We start from the raw sequence: 22,282 nt of genomic DNA, 5'->3' as shown, positions 1-22,282 counted from the left end.
ACGGAGTTATTGTCCAAGGGTAAAACTATCACAATAGATTGTTGCAAGGGTAAATCATCGATGGCTGATGACAAACTTCAAAATGGGTCTCCTCTGCACCGAATGAGTTTCCACAGAAATGATCCTGTGCGTGTGTCAAGTTCCAAGATTAGATTTGACATGTTAGATTAAGTTAAAATGGATCTGAAAGCACCATAGGTGCCCGTTACACTCTACAGTTCCTTTCTGTTGATTTTTGTTAGCATTTATAGGGTACCTCCCCCCATTTAGTTCATCTACCAATATTTTGATTTTCACAACATTCGGAATTCCTTTAGCTTACGTAGTTTGCCAAAAGTTGATAATGGTCAAAATTCAGTAATTTATTGCAGAGTATCTGACAATTTTATCTCCGTAGATAACCTCACTTCCAAGACAGTTTTGAGCAGAAGGGTAGCTAAAGATTTTATCAGAAAAGTCTACAAAAGTAATTAAGAGTAACCAGGGTTAATTTCCATTTTTGGTTCCTATTAGAATCAGGCATTAAATATTTTGTACTATCCAGTTTCCTTTCCTTTTGTTACTGTACAGGAAAAAAAATGTCCTTTTGCTGGTAATAGTATAGTAATTACCTTTAACAAAGACTGGTTATAAAATTTTATTCAGAAAAAAAGCCTTCATATATATATATATATATATATATATATATATATATATATATATATATATATATATATATAATCACTGAAGCATTTACTGTCGCTAAAATTTCAACACAAGCTTATTCAATTTTTAATATTCTGTACCTATTTTTAAAACAAATGTTACTTTAATATTCGTATGATTCGTTTCTGTCGTATGAAAGATTAGTAATTGTTCTTCCTGGCGACAAGAATCAACATTTGGTTTAATTAAATTTAAACTAGAGTTACAAAACAGCAAATAAAATATATTAGAACAAGTCTAGTTAATTTTTGTTTACACGTATTCCTTTAAGAAAAACTTTCTAAACTCGGTCCTTTACATTAAACTTTCTGAATACTAAAATGAGTTAATAGGTTTTCTAATGTTATATACTACTGACCATCCTAGTTTCTTCAGGTACTTAAAGAGATAACCATTTCCTTAAACTAATAACACCAAGTATTGAGACATTTGATCAAAAGAACTATTTCCTTAAACTAACAACACCAAGTATTGGGATATTTGATCATTGTTTTGGATTTACGTAATCAATGCCACTTTAGCTCAGTCTCAGTATTTTAAACTCCGGAGAGTAACACTAATGGTCAAGGAAAACTGGTTAAGAATTTCTCTAAAATATTTAATTTGGGATTTATGGAAAAAAAAGTTTGCCAGTGCTGTTAACGGTAAAGGTAACATTATCATGCGCATTATTTATTACTATATATATTGAAGCACCACAATTACACTTTCGAACCAGTAATGAAGGACAACGTTTGGCTTGAAGCACCACAATTACACTTTCGAACCAGTAATGAAGGACAACGTTTGGCATAAATTGAAATACTGTAGTTCAGTTACTCCAGGCTCCATTCTCACCTCATTTAAAACCGAGTAAAAACAATGAACACATGTGGTCTTGAATAACAGAAGTATTGCTTGCAGTGCCTTGAAATAATGCTCTCCCAGTAAACATCCTGTAAAGCAAAAAACCTGCGTCAGAAATGTTTGTTGTAATTTTTATACAAAAATTTACAGTTCTTGTAAACTAAGTCAAACTTATCAATTTTAATGAACTGAGGTCTAAAATTTTCCTATACAACCAACAACCCAACCATTGATAAAAACTCCTGACAAGGGGCCTTCACATTGGACCTAATTTTCATCTATACAGACCAACCACTTGTAGCAGACAACTTAACTTCAATATCTCCAATTTTCATCTATACAGACCAACCACTTTGTGGCCTCTGTCCAGAAAAATAAATATTGCTAGCTAGCTTTACAATAGATCCAATTTTCATCTATGCAGACCAACCGCTTTGTGGCCTCTGATCAGAAAAATATTGCCAGCTAGCCAAGGGACTAGAGGTGAACAAAAGTGCTAACAAGTGAAGCGACCAAAGGAAAGACCGTTTAAAGGTCAAGAAAGACCTTCTCGAGCACAATTAAAGGTCAGTGTCTGGGCTGTTAAGTAAATGCATCAGTTTCTTTGACTAATTATTAACAATACTGACATTGACGTGGGCTGAGTGATTATATAAAAGCCACGGCTAAGCGTAGGTCTCTATTTTATAGAAAGAAAACTGGGGCTTGCGTATTGTATTATTTCCAAGAATATTACTTTAAAAAGCTACCTGTCAATAACCTCAAGCCTACGAGTTACGTTAAATTGACTTGTGGAAAAGGGAAGCTATAATTTACGTTAAAGCAAGTATCAGTATACAAAGAATTAAACGTTCTCTAAAGAACAAAATGAAGTTAAACATTTTAAGTGTTTATAGCATAGCAATGCAATATACAGTTAAATTATCTGACCATATTTTTAAAAGTTGTCTTTTTACGTTGAAAAATAAAGATGCAAAATCAAACAATTACTGGTAAACTTTAGAAATTTAAGATATTAAGAGTTACAAGTAAATTTAGAAGCATACGTTAAATGGTCTTCACTAAAGAAAATAAAAAAAAGCTTTGAATATAAGCAGTCATGTTTCTTTTGAAATCTATCAGAAAATCATAGTTAATGGATGTTAACATTTAAATATGGCTATCTGGATTAACGGCTAAAAATTGCTACTCTTAAAACAATAAACCTTTAAAGAAAAATGAATTAAACCTCCCATGCACCTGTTCACAGGTCTTTAAGACCTATGGAACAGGACATGAGAGGGGCCTCCACCCCTTCAGGGGCACCGCCCCTGTAGTGGTGGTGGTAAAAAAAGTAGGCTTGTTTTTACTAACCTGAACCTGGGGAATGAAGAAGTCCACCTTTGTGTAGGTAGAGATATTGTTTACTTGGCTTAAAATTTGACATACAATTACTTCTCACAAGCGTAGCTTAATCCATAAAGTGGTTTTGACTTTACAAAAACCTGGAAATAGTTTTAAATTTTCATTATAACAATACGTGGGACTTTAATTTAAATTGAAAACAATTACCAATCACATTTGATTATTCAAGGGAATTAAATTAAAAACTATGACCAATCATATCTGATGATTCAAGGGCATCTAACTATAAATCATCTGATGATTCAAGGGCATTAAAACCATCTTACGATTCAAGGGCATTAAATTAACCAATCATATCTGATGATTCAAGGGCATTAAAACCATCTTACGATTCAAGGGCGTTAAATTAACCGGTCATATCTGATGATTCAAGGGCATCAAATTAGAAACTATGACCAGTCATATCTGATGATTCAAGGGCATCAATTTAAAAACTATGACCAGTCATATCTGATTATTCAAGGGCATCAAATTAAAAACTATGACCAGTCATATCTGATTATTCAAGGGCATCAAATTAAAAACTATGACCAATCATATCTGATGATTCAAGGGCATCAATTTAAAAACTATGACCAGTCATATCTGATTATTCAAGGGCATCAAATTAAAAACTATGACCAATCATATTTGGTGATTCAAGGGGATCAAAAACTATACAATCATAACCGATGATTAAAGGGCATAAATACAAAAACTATGACCAATCATATTTGATGATTCAAGGGCATCAAAAACTATACAGTCATAACAGATGATTAAAGGGCATAAATTTAAAAACTATGGCCAATCATATCACTCACTTGTTTTACCAGTTGTGGTTCGTCAGTGTCCAGCTAGAGCTTTACTTCGATATCTAAAAGACTGTAGTTTCAGAAACTTGAAGTCACTGAATTTTTATTATGAAAATCGTGTAGTGTGCCCGCAACTGTGTTTGTGGAGTGAGCGCTTAGGAACCAGGAACCAGAATGTGACCAATGGCTTGTTGTAATATTTATTACGGACGAAAAAGCGCCCGGTGACAGCAGGCGTTGAAGGTATTACCCACTTAACTTCCTTAACCACCAGTTAACTACCTTGTTCGAAAATTACCCATTTTTCATCCTTTTGGCCTCTCTCTCTCTCTCTCTCTCTCTCTCTCTCTCTCTCTCTCTCTCTCTCTCTCTCTCTCTCATCACACACTATCGTACACATGTAAACACGTTTCTTAAAGAAATATGTGCATGTAGGAAAATTATTCAGTAAGATACATACATGCTTACATACATACAAAGAGAGAGAGAAAGAGAAGAGAGAGAGAGAGAGAGAGAGAGAGAGGCTTGGATTTAAAAGCAGCGAGCCATTGAAATCAGCGGCGAATTGGATGCAGCAAATCTGCAAAGCGATCCCTCTCCAAAAGCCTCCGTGCGCTTCTTGCAAACACCCACTGATTAATATTGCATGGAAGCACAAGGGATTAATCATCATGCAGCTAGAAAGAGAGCCATTGTTGGAAATTCTTTTTTTTCTATTTTTGCAGATGTATAAAGCGAGAGCAAGGGGAAAAAGACAGAGCGAAGATAACGGTGAGAGGAATTGAATTCTCTTAACAGGTTCAATTTCACGTCTTCATTGTATAAAGATATCAAAAAAGGGTTTCTTGAGAGGATGTTGTAGTTTCTGTCAAATTAATCTCTCTGAGGACTGGAAAGCTGACAACAAATAACAGACAAAAAGAAAATTTACAAACTGGATGGCTGACCATCGCATTCGGCCATGTTCCAAGAAGCATACACTTCTCAGACTTGAGAGTCCTTGGCAAATGACAGCATCGCTCGAGTTCCTCGGACGTTTGAAAACCCTCGGGTTTTCGACTGTAACATTTAGCTGGAGTTATTGAAGTGATCCTCGTTTTAACCTTTGGAGTGGCGTATTCAATTCCTCTTTAATTTATCGTAACGTAATTGGTTCTGTTATGGAGTTTTTGCGAGAAAACCGTTTATCACGAGACTGGACTACAAGTTGGTGCTTTGGATTGTTGTCATTTCGTTGGTCAAGTTATAATCGACCCAGGGTTTCTGCAAGGTAACACTGGAACTTTGCTGTATTATTGCTAATATTGTGTATGTCTGATGACTTTATCTGCTGTGTGTGTGGTCTCGTACAAATCTTTGGCAGTCATTATAACTATTTCTGTGGGCGTTTACCCATAATCTGTCGTGAGTACACGCCTAAAATTTACAGAATTTGGAGTAAATTACGCACAGCTTTTAGAACTTTTGTATTTTCCAGGATGTTATGTGGTGCGAGTTTGACAGCTCTTGCTCTCTGCAAAGCATTCACACAAGCTAATGCTGCTCTCTTTAGCGACAGGTATGTAGGAGGTATTTTTTTCCGTGTCTTTTTTTCCGTCAAGTTTTAAGCCATTTTTTGTCAAGTTTCGTTTAGATTTGTCATAAATTTACTTCGACATTTGTAGTAAATTTAGTTCTCAAATTTTTGTGGTGTCAACTTTTTAAATGTTTGTAATGAATCTAAAGTAATGTTAATTTACTTTTTAAATTTGTGTAAAATCTACTATCGTAAATTTACTTAATTTTGGTAATGGTTTAATTTTTTTAATTTGTACTGTTCTTGAACTTTCATTTTATCCTCCACCCCTTTAGGGGCGCCCGTAAAGGGGTGGGGAGTTCTTGGGTGGTTTTGTGTAACACTAATCAAACTTTTTCAGGTGGAGAGTATAGACTTAGATTAGTTTTCTAGTAAGCTCAGATAGGTGTAGTTTTCTAGTAAGCTCAGATAGGTGTTAGGTGTAAATGTGCTTGGCTACTCCCAACTCAGTTAAGTTTGCAGAAACTCCATAGGGTTTGAGGAATTTGTGCTATCAAAGAGCAACATTCAGTATTAAAACTAAATTTATGTACAGGTCTGGTTCTTGGTATGTGTTACTTGGAAATTTAGCTTCCTGAAAATGGCTTATGGCTTAAGTTTGTGGTTAGGTTAAGTCTGATAAGCTTTGGCCAGTATTCATTTAGGTTTAGCCAGAAATTAAATTTTTAAATGTAAAGTTGGCGTTAGACTTAATAGAATTTTTAGAGGATTCGAATTTGGTAACTCCTCTCTCGCAACCAGAAAATTTCTGGTTATAGGAAACTCACTAGATGTACGGGTCATTTACTATAATAGGGCTTGCCTACCCTATAGCTAATCTCTTGATCATCAAAACCGTGCAATATTTCCCCTAGACGGAGATTGTCCCGAGTTATGTTTGGATTTATGCCTTTAGCAGATGGAATTAGTTTTATGTAGTTTCCGTAACTTATAGCTAGGAACTCTCAGCTCATGTTAACAGACAGCACGAAAGCAATTTTTTAAGTTTGAAGTATGGAAGTTTTAAAGTCATGGCTATTTTTTGCATATAATTGGAATACGTTTGCTTTGAGTGCGGTGTAGTCAAGTTTGTCAGTTACGTAGGTTAGTTTTGTTACTGTTAGGTCACTCATAGCATAAGCAGTGCATTTATATCTGCTAATATTGAGCTTGTGTTACTCTGAATACAGGTAAAGGGTTTTACTCTGTGAACACAGGCAAAGGGTTTTACTCTGTGAGCACAGGCAAAGGGTTTTACTCTGTGAACACAGGCAATGGGTTTTACTCTGTGAGCACAGGCAATGGGTTTTACTCTGTGAGCACAGGCAAAGGGTTTTACTCTGTGAACACAGGCAATGGGTTTTACTCTGTGAGCACAGGCAAAGGGTTTTACTCTGTGAGCACAGCCAAAGGGTTTTACTCTGTGAGCACAGGCAAAGGGTTTTACTATGTGAGCACAGGCAAAGGGTTTTACTCTGTGAGCACAGGCAAAGGGTTTTACTCTGTGAACACAGGCAAAGGGTTTTACTCTGTGAACACAGGCAGTGGGTTTTACTCTGTGAACACAGGCAAAGGGTTTTACTCTGTGAACACAGGCAGTGGGTTTTACTCTGTGAACACAGGCAGTGGGTTTTACTCTGTGAACACAGGCAAAGGGTTTTACTCTGTGAACACAGGCAAAGGGTTTTACTCTGTGAACACAGGCAAAGGGTTTTACTCTGTGAACACAGGCAAAGGGTTTTACTATGTGAACACAGGCAAAGGGTTTTACTCTGTGAACACAGGCAAAGGGTTTTACTCTGTGAATACAGCCAATGGGTGTGTTACTACGATTAAAGGTCTTAAATTTTTTCGTTATACGTTGCTGTGTGCATATAGTTCAAGATTCCTTGTATATACCTTTTTCGACCGTAAGTACCTTGAACTGGGCCTCATTCTAACGCGAATATTTCCTTCAGTACTCCACGAAGTCTTGTGCTGTTTCTATAGTACTGATTATTTGACTGAGATTCCTATAAGACTTCGTTCATAATCCCTTTTCGCAATGACGGATGGGCTGGACATGGGATCCTGTGCTATCTACGTCCAAGGAAACTGCCACTTAAAATTGAATATAATTTTTGACGACACTTGGCTGCGTCATTGCACGGAAATGGATTCGTTCTCAGATGAACAAACCAGCGCAAGGCATTGTTCTTGAGGTAGGTCTCGTTCCGTTTGGGACACCGAACAATTTGTTGAAGTTGCCCTATTTTTCTTGAAGAGCGATTTCAAGCCTTAATAATAAGCTCGTGTCCTTAATCCTTTATCAATAGATATTTTATATTTGGCGAGATCAGTTAAATGCGGCATTAACTTAATGAGATTAACTTTCAATTCTGTCACAGGTATTTAACAATTATCTTGGTCTCGTTAAGGGACAGTTTATTTCAATCGATTTTATATTTGGCAGAGATCCTTAACTACTATTAACTTAATGAAAGCTGTCATATCTTTGTCAGAGCTATTAGTTAACAATAATCTTGGTCTCATTGATTGATCGTTTTTTTTCTGTTCCTATTTTTAGGATTCGAGGAATAGGGGGAATGGTAGCCAGTGCCTAGGATACTAGTGCCTAGGATACCAGTGCCTAGGATACCAGTGCCTAGGATACCAGTGCCTAGGATACCAGTGCCTAGGATACCAGTGCCTAGGATACCAGTGCCTAGGATACCAGTGCCTAGGATACCAATCAACTGGACAGCATTGTTGTTTGTCTTCCGGGGAATATGCTTTTGTTAAAGACAGATTTTACTCTGCTGAGTTTTACCTCGCGTTGCTACAGGTTCAATAAATAAATAATTTAACTTTGCTTTTCGTATTTTTTTCATCTCTATTTTCGAATAAATGAGGTTGTGAAGGTATTATGAGTTGGATGCAATTGTTTGTACCCATTCAGTGAATGCGATGCTGCAATGAACGTCAGTGTTCAAGCTATCCATGGCAATCAGGACTTTGATCGTATTTGCTACAAAGCACCTGAAATGTTTCTAAGGCCATCAGGCTTTTAATGTATTTACCAAAATAAATTAAATGCAGCATAATACCAAGTAAGGAGCTGTTGAGTCTCTTTGATTAGTGGCAAAACTGAATTATGTAATCATTACCTCCTTAACGAGAGCTTACTTTACACAACTTCGTTGCTTTATTTTAAGTTCAGCAGTTTCTTTAACTTTACCTGAAGTCTTGAGAGTTCAAAGGTATCTCTTTAAGAATACGACTTTGTTCATAGCATTGGGTTATCTTGATTTTGACTTTGACGATTTTCAGAATAGTACATTTTCTAAGTAATATACAAATTTTGCTTAGTGGTTTCTGCGTATGGTGAAAATTAAGTTTAAATGTCGTCAAAAGCAGAGCAGCATTGTAAAGTATGTTTGTTACAGTCTTAAGCATTAATTGATATAAAATGAACGAGATAATCGTACTCCAGATGATTAAAAGTTTTCAGTGGGTAATTGCCTTATTTTGGGCATTGACTGGAGAAAAGTAGCTCGTGATTTTTATAAGCTAAATATCCTTCGAGTAAGATATCGTACCTATTTCATAAAATATTAATAGTTAAGGTTCTCTTTACGGAGTTGCCAAGTAATAGGTGTAAGAACTTTTCCTGCTGCCGTTGTTTTTTGGTCAGAACTTTGCTGGAGGAACCAGAATTCAAGAACCTTTTAATGTTAGGCTGATATTTCTAGGGATCCAAGCTGTCGACAAGATAATGTAGGCTGCTGTTCATTTAATTTCTAAATTTTCCATGCTGCGCTTTTCATTAAAATCCTGGTCGGTTCGTAAGTTAGGTTCCTTGAATATTTGCCTGTGTATTATAATTATTTTAAAATAAATAATGGGTCTTAGTTTTCAGTTATTGACTACTTCCTCGGTATTTTTGTAGGGGAAACAAAGTATGTGGAATCAGGTTTATCACCCGTATGATTACAGATGTTGAAGGTGAAAACTACTTAATTTTGAAATATACCAGAATTTAACAGTATACACGTGTGAGTGAATACACATGTGAAAGGCCTATAAATTAATGTAAGCCACCCTCATGGAATTGTTGAAAATTCCATTTGTTCAACATTTATAGTGGAAATGTGGTCTGGGTATTGGTAGTGACGACTCAAATGTCCTTTGCTAATTTGTGGGACAACGAGCTGAAATCTGACTAATAATGAAATATACAGTACCAAGAGCGCCGTTAAATGTATTGGGAGCAAAAACATTACGAAAATTACGTAATTTTACGACAAACTGTAATTAGAAGGTAAAACTAGGTATCAAATTGTTTAATGGAGCTGGCACAAAGAAATTACTTCCATTCATTGGTATGAAAATTTGGTAATGGGGTCAGTTAAATTTCCATGGACAAAAAAGTCTTAAGCTACGTGGCTATATATAAGATTTAATGCAGGTGAAAACGAATTATGTCATACATAAAAACAATTCTGAAATATTGAAGTTAAGGTACATGATTAAAAATAGCATTTAACGTAGGTGAAAAGAATTTTAAGTTGTAGATTATATAAAAAAATTCTGAAATACTGAAGGTAAATTCTTGTTAAAGTATTGCGAGACGTTTTTAATGGGGAGGGGCTGGGCCGGTTGTTGGGGGGCGGGGGAGCAGTAGAGGTCGTTTGGCAAACAAATCTGGTTGACCACATAAAGCTTTGAGATGTAAAGTTGTTTTTTTTTTACCAATTTGCTTTAACGATTTCCGTTTAATAGGTCACTTCGATGCTGAATAACCTCATAGGTCCCAGCGCTTTGCTTTTTTGCCTAAATTTCATATTCCATTCAATTTAATACGTTACTAGTATAGGGTTATGACCATTTATTTTCGCAACTATCCATGAAACCCCCGTAGTGTGGTAGTGCTGTCAGCACACTTCATGCGGTGCACTGTAGGCATTACTTAAGGCTCTTTGCAGCGTTCCTTCGTCCCCAAGCTACAACCCCGTTCGTTCCTTTTACTGTACCTACGTTCGTATTCTCTTATTATCTTTCTTTCCACCCTCTGCTATCAATTGTTTCATAGTGCAACTGCGAGGTTTTCCTCCTGTTACACCTTTCAAACCACCTCACTGACTGTCAATTTCTCTTCCAGCGCTGAATGACCTCATAGGTCCCAGGGCTTGGCCTTTGGTCCAAATTCTGTTATCTTATCTGTGGCATTTAAGGCCTTGTTCACACGATCTGTTATCGTCCGGCTGCGTTGGTCCTTCAGATGGCTCCATCCCCTTCGGCATAATTGTTATGTCCACACTTGCTTTTAGGTGTATTGAATGATTGTCTTGTTGGGCAGTAGCAGTGGCATGCACAATATATATATATATATATATAATATATATATATATATATATATATATATATATATATATATATATATATATATATATATATATAAATAGATATGTATATATAGATAGATAGATATACTGTAGATATGCACGAATGCGTATTTTTCCTCTGTAATTCTATGCCTCGTTGACGCTTCTTCATTGTTTCTTTACCCTTACAGAAGGACATTTAAAGCATCACATTCACTGTGTTTTCGAGGCAATCGGTCCAGTCTCTGGCAGGTGTATCTGACGCCTTATTCACCCCACGTTCCGAATTCCCTCTTTTGTCCCTTGACAGGGGCGAAATCGAAGCCTTCCTGCCGCACTGCGAGAGGGTCTGGCAACAACAAACAATTTCACTAATGGGTGCCATGCTCAGTTTGTTGACCCTAAATCCACTTTGCGTTGATCAAGGCACTCTTAGTCAAGGAAATCGCATCCATTAGGCTGTCGAAGGCCGGAGGTATACTCCAGTTCCCCTCTCTCTCTCTCTCGCACCCACACCCCTTTCTCTCTCTCTTCCCAGCCTCTCTCTCTCTCTCTCTCTCTCTCTCTCTCTCTCTCTCTCTCTCACATTTGAAGTGGTGGCTATCTCAGATCACATTTGAGAAAACCGGTGTTTGCTCTCTGTCGGAATGGAATGGAATATAGAGTCTAGGCCAAAGGTCAAGCACTGGGACCTATGAGGTCATTCAGCGCTGAAAGGAAAATTCTACGATTTCTTATTCAGTGACTTTGCTACTTATTTTTATGATTCATCATAGGTTTAAGTGTCAGTAAGACGCACAGCCTAATGTCTTCTAAATCCTGATGAAAGGAGCACAATATTAAAATGTATAGAGGATCTGTGACTTTCAATTAGTATTCGACATACCTTCTCCTTAAAGGAAGACAGGAGCGTTGTCTATTCCCTTAAATTATAAAATATTACTAAACCGAGGGAAATAGATAGCAGCCAGCTAATAAAGTAAAGATAGTATTACACAAACTATGGCTCAGAAAATTTATTTCAGTCAGTGATTGGCAACATTGCACATACAACCACTGTTGAACTCACGATCAATGGGGCATATGGCTACAGTTACTGCCAGGATTATGCTGCTTGTCATTTTTGGGCGGAGATGATGTATATGCAGGTCCAGATTCAGATACATGCACCCTCATGTGTGAAAGAACAACATTTCATTTCATATGATAGAAATTAAGATTAAATTTATGTCTACTGAACTAGGGCCCGACCAAAAACAATGCTTGGTTGGCGTTACAGTAAGCGAGATGGTACCATGGGGGTAGACATTATAGCAGAAGAGGACTGGGGTTCAAATTCCGCTGCTCACTGGTGACTTGGGGATGGTGCCATTGCATAAACCTGGTGGCCCGCCAACCTACCGGTCTGAAAACTTGAGAGGGTTAGTAAGAAAACAGGTACCAGCCCTTGGGCTGGGGGGTTAAACAGTGCGCTGTCCCTATGAGCCTTGCGAGATCCAGGAGGACTTGATCCTTTAACCTTCACACAGGTACACTTTTAACTTTTTATTGGCAAACGGGACTTCAGAGTGTTTCCAATTTCTTCAAACGCAGTTTATTATGTGCATCTTATATTTGTTGTGAAAACTGTATTTCTTCCCGTTATTTCGGAATATTGATACACTATTTTCTTGTCTGTACGACCGCCCAGGGTAAAATCTTTACATAATTATTTTAACCTTCTTCACATATACTAGACTATAATTTTAACTATTTAAGAGTTGCGTTTGGCTAAAATGTCATTTGTCGGAAAAATGGTTCTCAAGAGAAGTCTTGAGGCATCGAAACAATTTCTCACTTGAAAAGTTTTAATGGCGTCCAGTTTAATTAAACTTTTTGGCATTAAGTGTTATCTTAAACTTTGTTACTGTGAAATACATGCTGTATTTAAGCTTTAGAACAAATTCCCATACATACACGGCACAAACATATATATATATAATATTGAAATCATCAACACAATCACGTGTGGAACAGAAATAAATTTCTGACTCACGTCGGGATCGAACCCAGGTCTCTCAGGTGGAAAGCTTTTAGGGCCAAAAGTAAAAGAAGTTGGAACAACTGCACCCAAGGAATTACCTGGGGCAAGCTAACTGCATAATTATTTTAACTTTCTTACTCAGCAATGACATTTTCACTTATCCCTTCTGGAGTGAATAAGATAGAAATCATCAACACAATTGTGGAACAGAAATAAATTTCTGACTCACGTCGGGATCGAACCCAGGTCTCTCAGGTGGAAAGCAAGGGCGTTACCCACTGGGCCATACAAGAAAGAAGTTGGAACCTAAGCAACTGCAAAAAAACCTGGGCAATGTAACTGCTTGCATAGAGTTTTCCCCAACTTCCCGACTCAGCAATGACCCAATAGACAACATTTGGTTCCAAAATCCCTTCTGAGACATTTGTCGGAAAAAATGGTTCTCTAAGAGAAGTCTCAGGTGGAGGCATCCTAAAGGCAGTTGGAACCTGGACGAACCTGGCCAATTTTAAATTCACTTGAAAAGTTTTAATGGCGTCCAAAGCTGAGTGATAAGATAATTCATCAAACAATCACGTTGGCATTAACTCACGTCAGGATCGAACCCAGGTCTCTCAGTTAATACCCACTGGGCCATAAAGTCTAAAAGAAGTTGGAACCTGAGAGCAACTTTACCTGGGCAAGCTAACTTTGCATACCAGCGAGTTTTCCCCATGGGTAACGCCCTTAAGCTTTCCACCTGAACAAATCCCGACGTGAGTCATTTATTTCTGTTCCACACGTGATTGTGTTGATGAACATATATATATAAATGTTGTCTATTGGGTCATATGTGAGTATTGGGGAAATATATAGGTATATATATAGTTGCTAACTATATTTAGACTATATATATAACGCCCTACCTATACCTACGTGAGTCATATTTCTGTTCCACACGTGATTGTGTTGATGATTTCTATTTATTCACTATAATTCGAATGAAATGTTGTCTATTGGGTCATAGTATAAAACTATATGCAAGCAGTTAGCTATATTTATAGTTGCTATAGGTTCCAACTTCTTTTAGATATATATAACGCCTTGCTTTCCACCTGAGAGACCTATATCCCGACGTAGTCAGAAATATATATATATATATATATATATATATATATATATATATATATATATATGTGTACATTATTCAGTACATGTCATTTTTAGTTTTCTGTCCGCACTTTTTCTGTCCGCCCTCAGATCTTGAAAACTACTGAGGCTAGAGGGCTGGAAATTGGTATGTTGATCATCCACCCTCCAACCATCAAACCCGCCAAACTGCAGCCCTCTAGCCTCAGTAGTTTTCATTTTACTTATGGTTAAAGTTAGCCATGATCGTACTTCTGGCAGCGCTAGAGGTACCAACATCATAGGCCGCACCGAACCGTGGCTGAGTTTCATGGGCCGCGGCTAAGAGTTTTATGGGTCGTGGCTGAGGCCACCACCTAGCAGAAAACTCTATTGTGCCGAAGAAACTCCGTCGGATTTTTTATTTTATTTTGATGAATAATTGACAATGCCTATGTTTTTTTTCATGCTTCCCGGAACTGGAAAGTTTGATTTACTTCAATAACAATGACAGCTAGAGAACGACTTTTGTTTCTCCCAAAAATAAATATGACAGTATGACATTCTTAACAATATACTGTATTATTTTTCAAGTGACTTGAGTAAATAACAAGAAAATTCAGCTTAATATTTTCCATACCATTCTATATATAAATATCACAGTATTAATTGAATTTCTGGACAATACTGGCTCAGGTGCGCTAGAATTGGAACGACTGAATGTTGACAAAGCAAGCCATTCAGTTCTTTATTATGGGCTGTTATTAAAATGTTTGAAGCTCCCTAGAGCAGGAAGGATAAGAATAGCTATTGACTCCGCATCGAGTGTCAGGTTTGAACTGAATATAGAATTTAGGCCAGAGGCCAAGCACTGGGACTCATGAGGTCATTCGGCGCTGAAACGATAATTGACAGTAAAAGGTTTGAAAGGTGTAACGTGAGGAAAACCTTTTAGCAGTTGCACTTTGAATCGATTGTTAGGAGAGGGTGGAAAGCAAGATGGAAGAAAGAGAATATGAAAGGAGGTACAGTCAAAGAAACGGAAGGGGTTGCAGCTAGGGGCCTTTAGTAATGCCTACAGTGCACCGCATGAGGTGCACTAACGACACTAGCCCCCTACCGGGAGTATTTGCCAATGGTGAGTGTGCTATATATTGTTCGAAAAGGTCAAGTATAGATATTCAGTTTCGATGCATCCGGGGTTTCACTAAATTTTCCTTAATTGTGTTTTTGAACGTCTATAGTATATAGTATAGTAAATCATCACTATACTCGTGAAAAATCTACCACTGCATCATATTTTTATCTTACACCTTTCTTGCTCGCTTAAGAATTACCATTCCTTCAATTTATAAAAAGATATACAGATACTTTTATTCCTTTCGAATATCTCGTTCGGTGACCACTCCACCGTAATGAATTGGAGAATTTTTCTTCTTCTCTCACTGATCGTCTTGCAAATCTTTCAGCTTTCATCTTTTCTCAAAAACAGAGTCATTTGGCGTTTTCACATCTCCATTCCAGCATTCACTACGTCAATAGATCCCTTATGAAGCTACATTTACTGTTCCCCGTTTGGTGCCGGTTGCATAGGTGGGTACAGCCTTCTTGTTATTCAACTATCATTATGGGTGAGGCTGCTAGAACCATCAAGTTTCTTTTAATTTTCTGTAAAGGAAAATTATTGTGCCGGCTTTGTCTGTCCGTCAGCACTTTTTCTGTCCGCTCTCAGATCTTAAAAACTGCAGAGTCTAGAGGGCTGCAGATTGGTATGTTGATCATCCAGAGTCATCAAACATACCGAGGCCCTGCCTGGGTAGTTTTTTTTTATTCAAGGTTAAAGTTAGCCATAATTTTAGATGAAATATAGGTTTCATGGGCCGCGGTAGCATGTGCCGAGACCACCGAAAGATAGATCTACATTACTGTGGCTGTACAGAAAACTCAATTGCTCTGAAGAAACTTTGGCGCATTTTTTTCAGTTTTAGATAAATGTACAGGTAGGTGTGCAAACAATTCCCAGTACATTTTTCAGTCGAATTTCATGCATGCTGTCGGATTTTTCTGCTCGCGTTATTTTTGTATTTTCCCTATACGCCTCTTTTTTTTTGATTCGTAGTGACAGCTCAGGGAGCAGATTGATTGCCCCTCAGAAAGGCAAGTTATTCTTTTATCCCTTTTTCTCTTTCGCTGGAAAATGTTCGAGTCGCTTCTTGCGAATTCGATACTCGTTGAGGGCAAATGACGTTGATCTGTATCCTGACGCTATATGATTAGTTTGCGGTGAATTGGTCTTTACTAGTTTTCTGTAAAAGAAAACTATTGTGCAGGCTTTATTTTTTCTGTTCTCCCTCAGATCATAAAAACTACTGAGGCTAGAGGGCTGCAAATTGGTATGTTGATCATCCACCCTCCAATCATCAAGCATACCAAATTGAAGCCCTCTAGCCTCGGTAGTTTTTTTACTTAAGGTTAGCCATGGTTAAAATTTCATGGGCAGCGGTTCATACAGCATTATACCGAGACCATCAAAAGATTGATCTATTTTCGGTGGCCTTGATTATACGCTGTAGCGGCTGTACAGAAAACTCGATTGTGCCGAAGAAACTTCGGCGCATTTTTTGTACTTGTTCCTCTGACAATTCATTAGAGGTGAATAACTATTCCCGAGCCAAAGACACGAAGGCTTATTTTCCACCAGAAAACTGAAATTTAATCTTAACGAAAAAACTCAAGAATTCATCACAAGTACGAAAAATATGGATCAGGTTATAAGAAATCTTAATTAGTTCAATGGAAAACCTGAGAGGTAAAAAATGCAAATCTTTATTCTTATCTCTCTCTCTCTCTCTCTCTCTCTCTCTCTCTCTCTCTCTCTCTCTCTCTCTCTCTCTCTCTCTCTCTCTCAGATTATAAATATTGTCTTTATCTTAGAAAAGCATCACAGTTCCTTACATAAACTGAAGAAATGAAAGCTATGTAAAAGTAAGTTGAATATTTGCGGTGGACAAATGATATATTTTTCTGTACTAAAGCGATTCCGGAATGATAGCCCAGTCGTCGGACTTATAGATAAAGCTGGGAACAAGCCTTAATGTCAGTTCTTCTGTTGTAAAAACAGAACATTTTTATATATATATATATATATATATTCTTCTATATGTAAAATATAGAATATTTATATATATATATATATATATATATATAAGTGCGTATGTGTGTACGGGTATGTAACACAACAGGAATCAGCCGAAATATAACACCGATTAAATTCTGCAGTTCCGTTTACCTTATTCATGGAAACTACATAATTCTAATACTAAGTATTAGTCGAGTGCCCCTTTTCCCCAGACCTTGTTTTGAATCCACGTTTTGAGGAACAATCCCCACGAATGGAAAGTGCTCTCTGCGTACAACAGCAACAGCAATGCGGCTGTGTTTTGTGTGAAACGCGATGGGCGCGAAGACTTGAAGGTACCGCTTTTTCAAGTTACCGCCCGGATGTCCGATATCGATTTGATATTACTCCCAGCGATAGCCTGAACTTTATCTGATGTTATCCCTGTAAGGTTCACAGAAAATGAAAGATTTTATGGGCAAAACTCCCGATACTTTCACTGAGTGAAAGCAAAGTGAAACCTACAGGGTTCGTAGAAAGTTTCCAAACCAGGAAACATTTTGGAAAAACCCAAAAAATGAATTATAATAGAGTTACTGACATATGGACTCGAAGTTCTTGATGTAATTAAATATAATCGAAGGATATAAAAAATATAATGACACCCAATTTACCCAGACACTTTAAATAAATCATCTGCAAACTGAACATGCAAATGACTGACAAAGTTGACTAAATAAAGTATGAACTTCCCACGAGAACTACTCAAAAGAGCAAATTGCTCGTTAACAGCGAACCACCCTAATAAAACAAAAAATAAGGGAAAGCCAACGAGGGAGTCTACAGTAATTCATTGGAGGATCATTGGACCGTGTCTCAGAGTTTTCATATAGTGTTATACGCCGTACAGAAAACTCGATTGCGCCGAAGAAGCTTCGGCGCATTTTTTTCTTGTTTACTTAACTCATTGCGGCAACAGTACCTGTAAAAAAATTATAATGGTTTTTGGAGTTATAATTATGATAATATAATTGGCATTTTTTTTACTGGTGAGGACTTAACTGAAACGTATTTACCCCTAACCTCACGCAGCAATAGATGCATAATTTATCAAAGCTTCATGATCTAAAGTAATATACTTTACGGCGCACATTTTTTGCGACAGTGATATGTTGATTCTATTAATTAGACTTTATCGCGCCGGAACAAATGATTAATTGGTTTTCTGTAAATGAAAACTATTGTGCCGGCTTTTTCCGTTCGTCTGCACTTTATTCTGTCCGCACTTTATTCTGTCCGCACTTTTTTCTGTCTGCACTTTTTCTATCCGCCCTCAGATCTTAAAAACTACTGAGGCTAGAGGGCTGCAAATCGGTAGGTTGATCATCCACCCTCCAATCATCAAACATACCAAATTGCAGCCCTCTGGCCTCAGTAGTTTTTATTTTATTTAAGGTTAAAATTAGCCATAAGCGTGCCTCTGGCAACGATATAGGCCAGGCCACCACCGGGCCGTGGTTAAAGTTTTATGGGCCGCGGCTCACACAGCATTATACCGAGACCACCGAAAGATAGATCTGTTTTCGGTGGTCTCGATTATATGATGTACAGGAAAGTCGATTGCGCCGAAGAAACTTCCGCGCATTTTTTACTTTTTTTTTTTTATGATTTTTTACTTTTTTTTAAATGAAAAATGTGAAGTTTGCATACTGACGGCCATTATTATAACCTTAATAAACGGTTTATATTCCAATTTCGCATTTTGATCTTTTCAAACGAAGCGCTTAATTGAATTTCCCTTTTGATGTTCAAAAAAAAAAAAAAATTCGACATGAATATAATTTTCATAAAGATGGCTACCTCTCTCTGATGAGTCCTGTCCCAAATAAATGAATATCTAGTTTAGGAGGGTAGTACCGCCAGTGCACATCATGCGGTGCACCGTAGGCATTACTCAGGTTTCTTTTCAGCGGCCCCCCCCTAGCTGCAACCCCTATCGTTCGCATTACTGTGTCTCCGTTCATATTCTCTTTTTTCCATCTTACATTCTACCAAGTCACTCGCTATTGTTCAGCCATTGACGTTCCTGTATTTTTGTGCTTAAAACGTTAGCAATATTCTTCCTTTCCTGCTGATGCCAATAACGAGCGAGTTACACTCAAGATCACTTACAGGAAGTGTATCCGAAAAATAACTTCCGTTTGGAAAAGTCATTTTACTCTATCTTCTTGGTTTTAAGTTAATTTTCTGCGCTTGAACGTTCTCTGAAACTGGGCGACTCAGACATCCTAAACTTAGGAAAAATTAAATAAACAAAGCATGAAAGTGGCCAAAATCAAAATAAAACCGCATTAAATATAATTTCGTGCAAATGCTTTTTATGCAATGGAAATTTAAAAAAAAATGAAATATTAAAAATTTTAATAGCCTCACATATCACAGAATATTCCATGTGAAAGTTAGTTTTACAAAAATATTTCCAGTAACGTAGATTAAAGACTTGAAATGGAATATTTTTCCTATGGATTTTATTTCATACCAAGTCCATAGAGCTGTTATAATTTCCATGATTTTTAGTTTTATGAAAAGAAAACTAATGGCCCGGCTTTGTCTGTCCGTCCGCACTTTTTTCTGTCCGCACTTTTCCCGTCCGCCCTCAGATCTTAAAAACTACAGAGGCTAGCGGGCTGAAAATTGGTATGTTGATCATCCACCCTCCAATCATCAAACATACCAAATTGCAGCCCTTTAGCCTCAGTAGATTTTATTTTATTTAAGGTTAAAGTTAACCATAATCGTACGTCTGGCAACAATATAGGCTAGGCCATCACCGGGCCGTGGCTGAAAGCTTCATGAGCCACGGCTCATACAGCATCATACGTTGTACAGAAAACTCGATTGCGCCGAAGAAACTTCGTCGCAATTTTTACTTGTTTATATGATTCCACGAAAAAGTTTTCAGTAGAGGTTACCGAGAATATTTCCTAAATAAAAATGTAGCCTGGAATGCCTCGGCTGTCAGGCAACTTGCCGTGATAGATTTTGATATTGCGTTCCAGACATGAGCCAGTTGCAAGTGCTTTCTCATTTTCAGGAACTTCGTCATATATGTATATATGAAGACACAAAAGATGGTTTTCATTGCGAAATTATGTCTCCAGGAAAATGAAAAATATAGCTTGAAATTTTTAGGTAGCAGGATGTATTTATTAATTTTTTTTTGCAAATAAAAACTGCCATCCAAATGTTACGCAATTTGATAGCATGAAAAGCACTTGCATCCAAATAACTTCTTCGATTAACTCCATATTTTACGCATATATATATATATATATATATATATATATATATATATATATATATATATATATATATATAAAATATATATATATATATATATATATATAAAATCACCTTTTAGTTTTACCGTTGCCCAAATTGGGGCCAGCCTTACCTACCATTGGCCCATATTGAAAAATTCCTTGCTTGCATATTTTTAACGGTCTTGCCGTTAGCTTTTAGTTTTCTGTAAAAGAAAACTATTGTGCCGGCTTTGTCTGTCCGTCCACTCTTTCTTTTGTCGGCCCTCAACTCTTAAAACCTACCAAGGCTAGAGGGCTGCAAATTGGTATGTTGATCATCCACCCTCCAAGCATCAAACATACCAAATTGCAGCCCTCTAGCCTCAGCAGTTTTTATTTTATTTAAGGTTAAAGTTAGCCATGATCGTGCTTCTGGCAACGGTATAGGACAGGCCACCACCTGGCCGTGGTTAAAGTGTTATGGGCCGCGGTTCATACAGCATTATACCTAGACCACCGAAAGATAGATCTATTTTCGGTGGCCTTGATTATTATAATTATTCATTGGTTTTAGTCATATAGAAGAAAAGATTGTTTGCTGAAGAGGATAATGATTGTAAAAGTAATCTGCTACAATTAAGTAAAAATTGACCCGAAGTATCTTCGGCGCAGTCGAGTTTTCTGTACAGCCGCTACAGCGCATAATCAAGGCCACCGAAAATACATCTATCTTTCGGTGGTCTCGGTATAATGCTGTATGAGCCGTGGCCCATGGAAATTTAACGACGGCCCGGTGGTGGCCTAGCCTACATCGTTGCCAGAAGCACGATCATGGCTAACTTTAACCTTAAATAAAATAAAAACTACTGAGACTAGACGGCTGCTATTTTGTATGTTTGATGATTGGAGGGTGGATGATTAACATACCAATTCGCAGCCTTCTAGCCTTAGTAGTTTTTAAGATCTGAGGATGGATAGAAAAAGTGCTGACAGAAAAAGTGCTGACAGGAAAAAGTGCGGACGGACAGACAAAGCAGGCACAATAGTTTTCCTTTCTGAAAACTAAAAAACAGACAAATTGCTCAAAGAATTTTAAGATAAAATTTGAATCCTCTCTTAGTTAAAAGACAAAGAAAGCTTTTGCCGAGTGAGTTCTGAGGTCGATATTCTCTCCACATCTGAACAGAGGGAAAAGTGCCCCTGGATCATCCCTTGAAGCGCGCTCAGGGATTATTTTAATGCTGCGGTAGAATTGATGGGGCTGTTTGCACCCGAGGCAATCTTCCTAAGTGCATTAACAGCACATTAATAAACGGGGGGATTTAGGGGGATTTGTTGGGAATCTGGGAGGATGCATCGCGGCTGGTGGAAGAGAAGGAAAATTCTGGAAGAGTTACAGAGCAGAATATAAGCGCTCGGTGTTAGTGTGGCTTTTTGTGGACAGTATCAGCACTGTGTTTTTAAATCTGTATTAAACAGTTTATCCCAGAGCTCATGATAAGCATCTTAGGAAGATGGTATTAAAGTGTAATGATTCTGTTTTATAAATAACATTTAGTGTCTGGGAAAATTGAAGGAAATTGCAAAAAATGCAATATGCATTTATGTCTTTCTAAAAAATGTGATATGCATTTATATCATTTGGGCCTCGAAATAGGAAATTTCTGATATCCTATTTGACAGGAATATATGCGTTGTATCCCTTAAATGACAAAACTGTCTGCTAGTGACAGTGATTTATATATATATATATATATATATATATATATATATATATATATATATATATATATATATATATATATATATATATATATATATAAATGTATAAATATATATATGTATATGTGTGTGTGTGTATGCATGTATGTTTACGTATGTATGTACGTACTTTTGTGTGTAAGTAAGTTTAGGCATATGCAAGAGCAGTGTTCTGAATTGGAAGTCATTTATTACACAGTTACTATTGCAAAGCATTCTGCGTACTGACAATAAAAGAAAATGTAAATGAAGAAAAGAATAGGATCAGACACATTCCTTTCTTTGTGTACCTGTACCAAAAACT

At 37.1% G+C, this 22,282-nt stretch overlaps 2 long non-coding RNA genes across 2 annotated transcripts; one reads left to right on the top strand and one right to left on the bottom strand.

Annotated features, from left to right (window-relative positions):
- Positions 1 to 1,286: 1,286 nt before the first annotated feature.
- On the bottom strand, positions 1,287 to 3,894 carry LOC136855578 (uncharacterized). Its single transcript, XR_010858072.1, has 3 exons — positions 3,759 to 3,894; positions 2,905 to 3,035; positions 1,287 to 1,640 (listed from the first exon to the last, which is right to left on the bottom strand). It is a non-coding gene; the product is annotated as an uncharacterized lncRNA (long non-coding RNA).
- Positions 3,895 to 4,781: 887 nt separating this feature from the next.
- Positions 4,782 to 8,155, top strand: LOC136855577 (uncharacterized). The gene is made up of 3 exons (XR_010858071.1): positions 4,782 to 5,019; positions 5,227 to 5,307; positions 7,871 to 8,155. It is a non-coding gene; the product is annotated as an uncharacterized lncRNA (long non-coding RNA).
- Positions 8,156 to 22,282: the final 14,127 nt, after the last annotated feature.

The sequence above is a fragment of the Macrobrachium rosenbergii genome, chromosome 32 (assembly GCF_040412425.1).
Source record: "Macrobrachium rosenbergii isolate ZJJX-2024 chromosome 32, ASM4041242v1, whole genome shotgun sequence".
Taxonomy (NCBI): domain Eukaryota; kingdom Metazoa; phylum Arthropoda; class Malacostraca; order Decapoda; family Palaemonidae; genus Macrobrachium; species Macrobrachium rosenbergii.
Note: the sequence above shows the minus strand (reverse complement) of the source record. Positions and strands in the feature narration are given on the sequence as shown.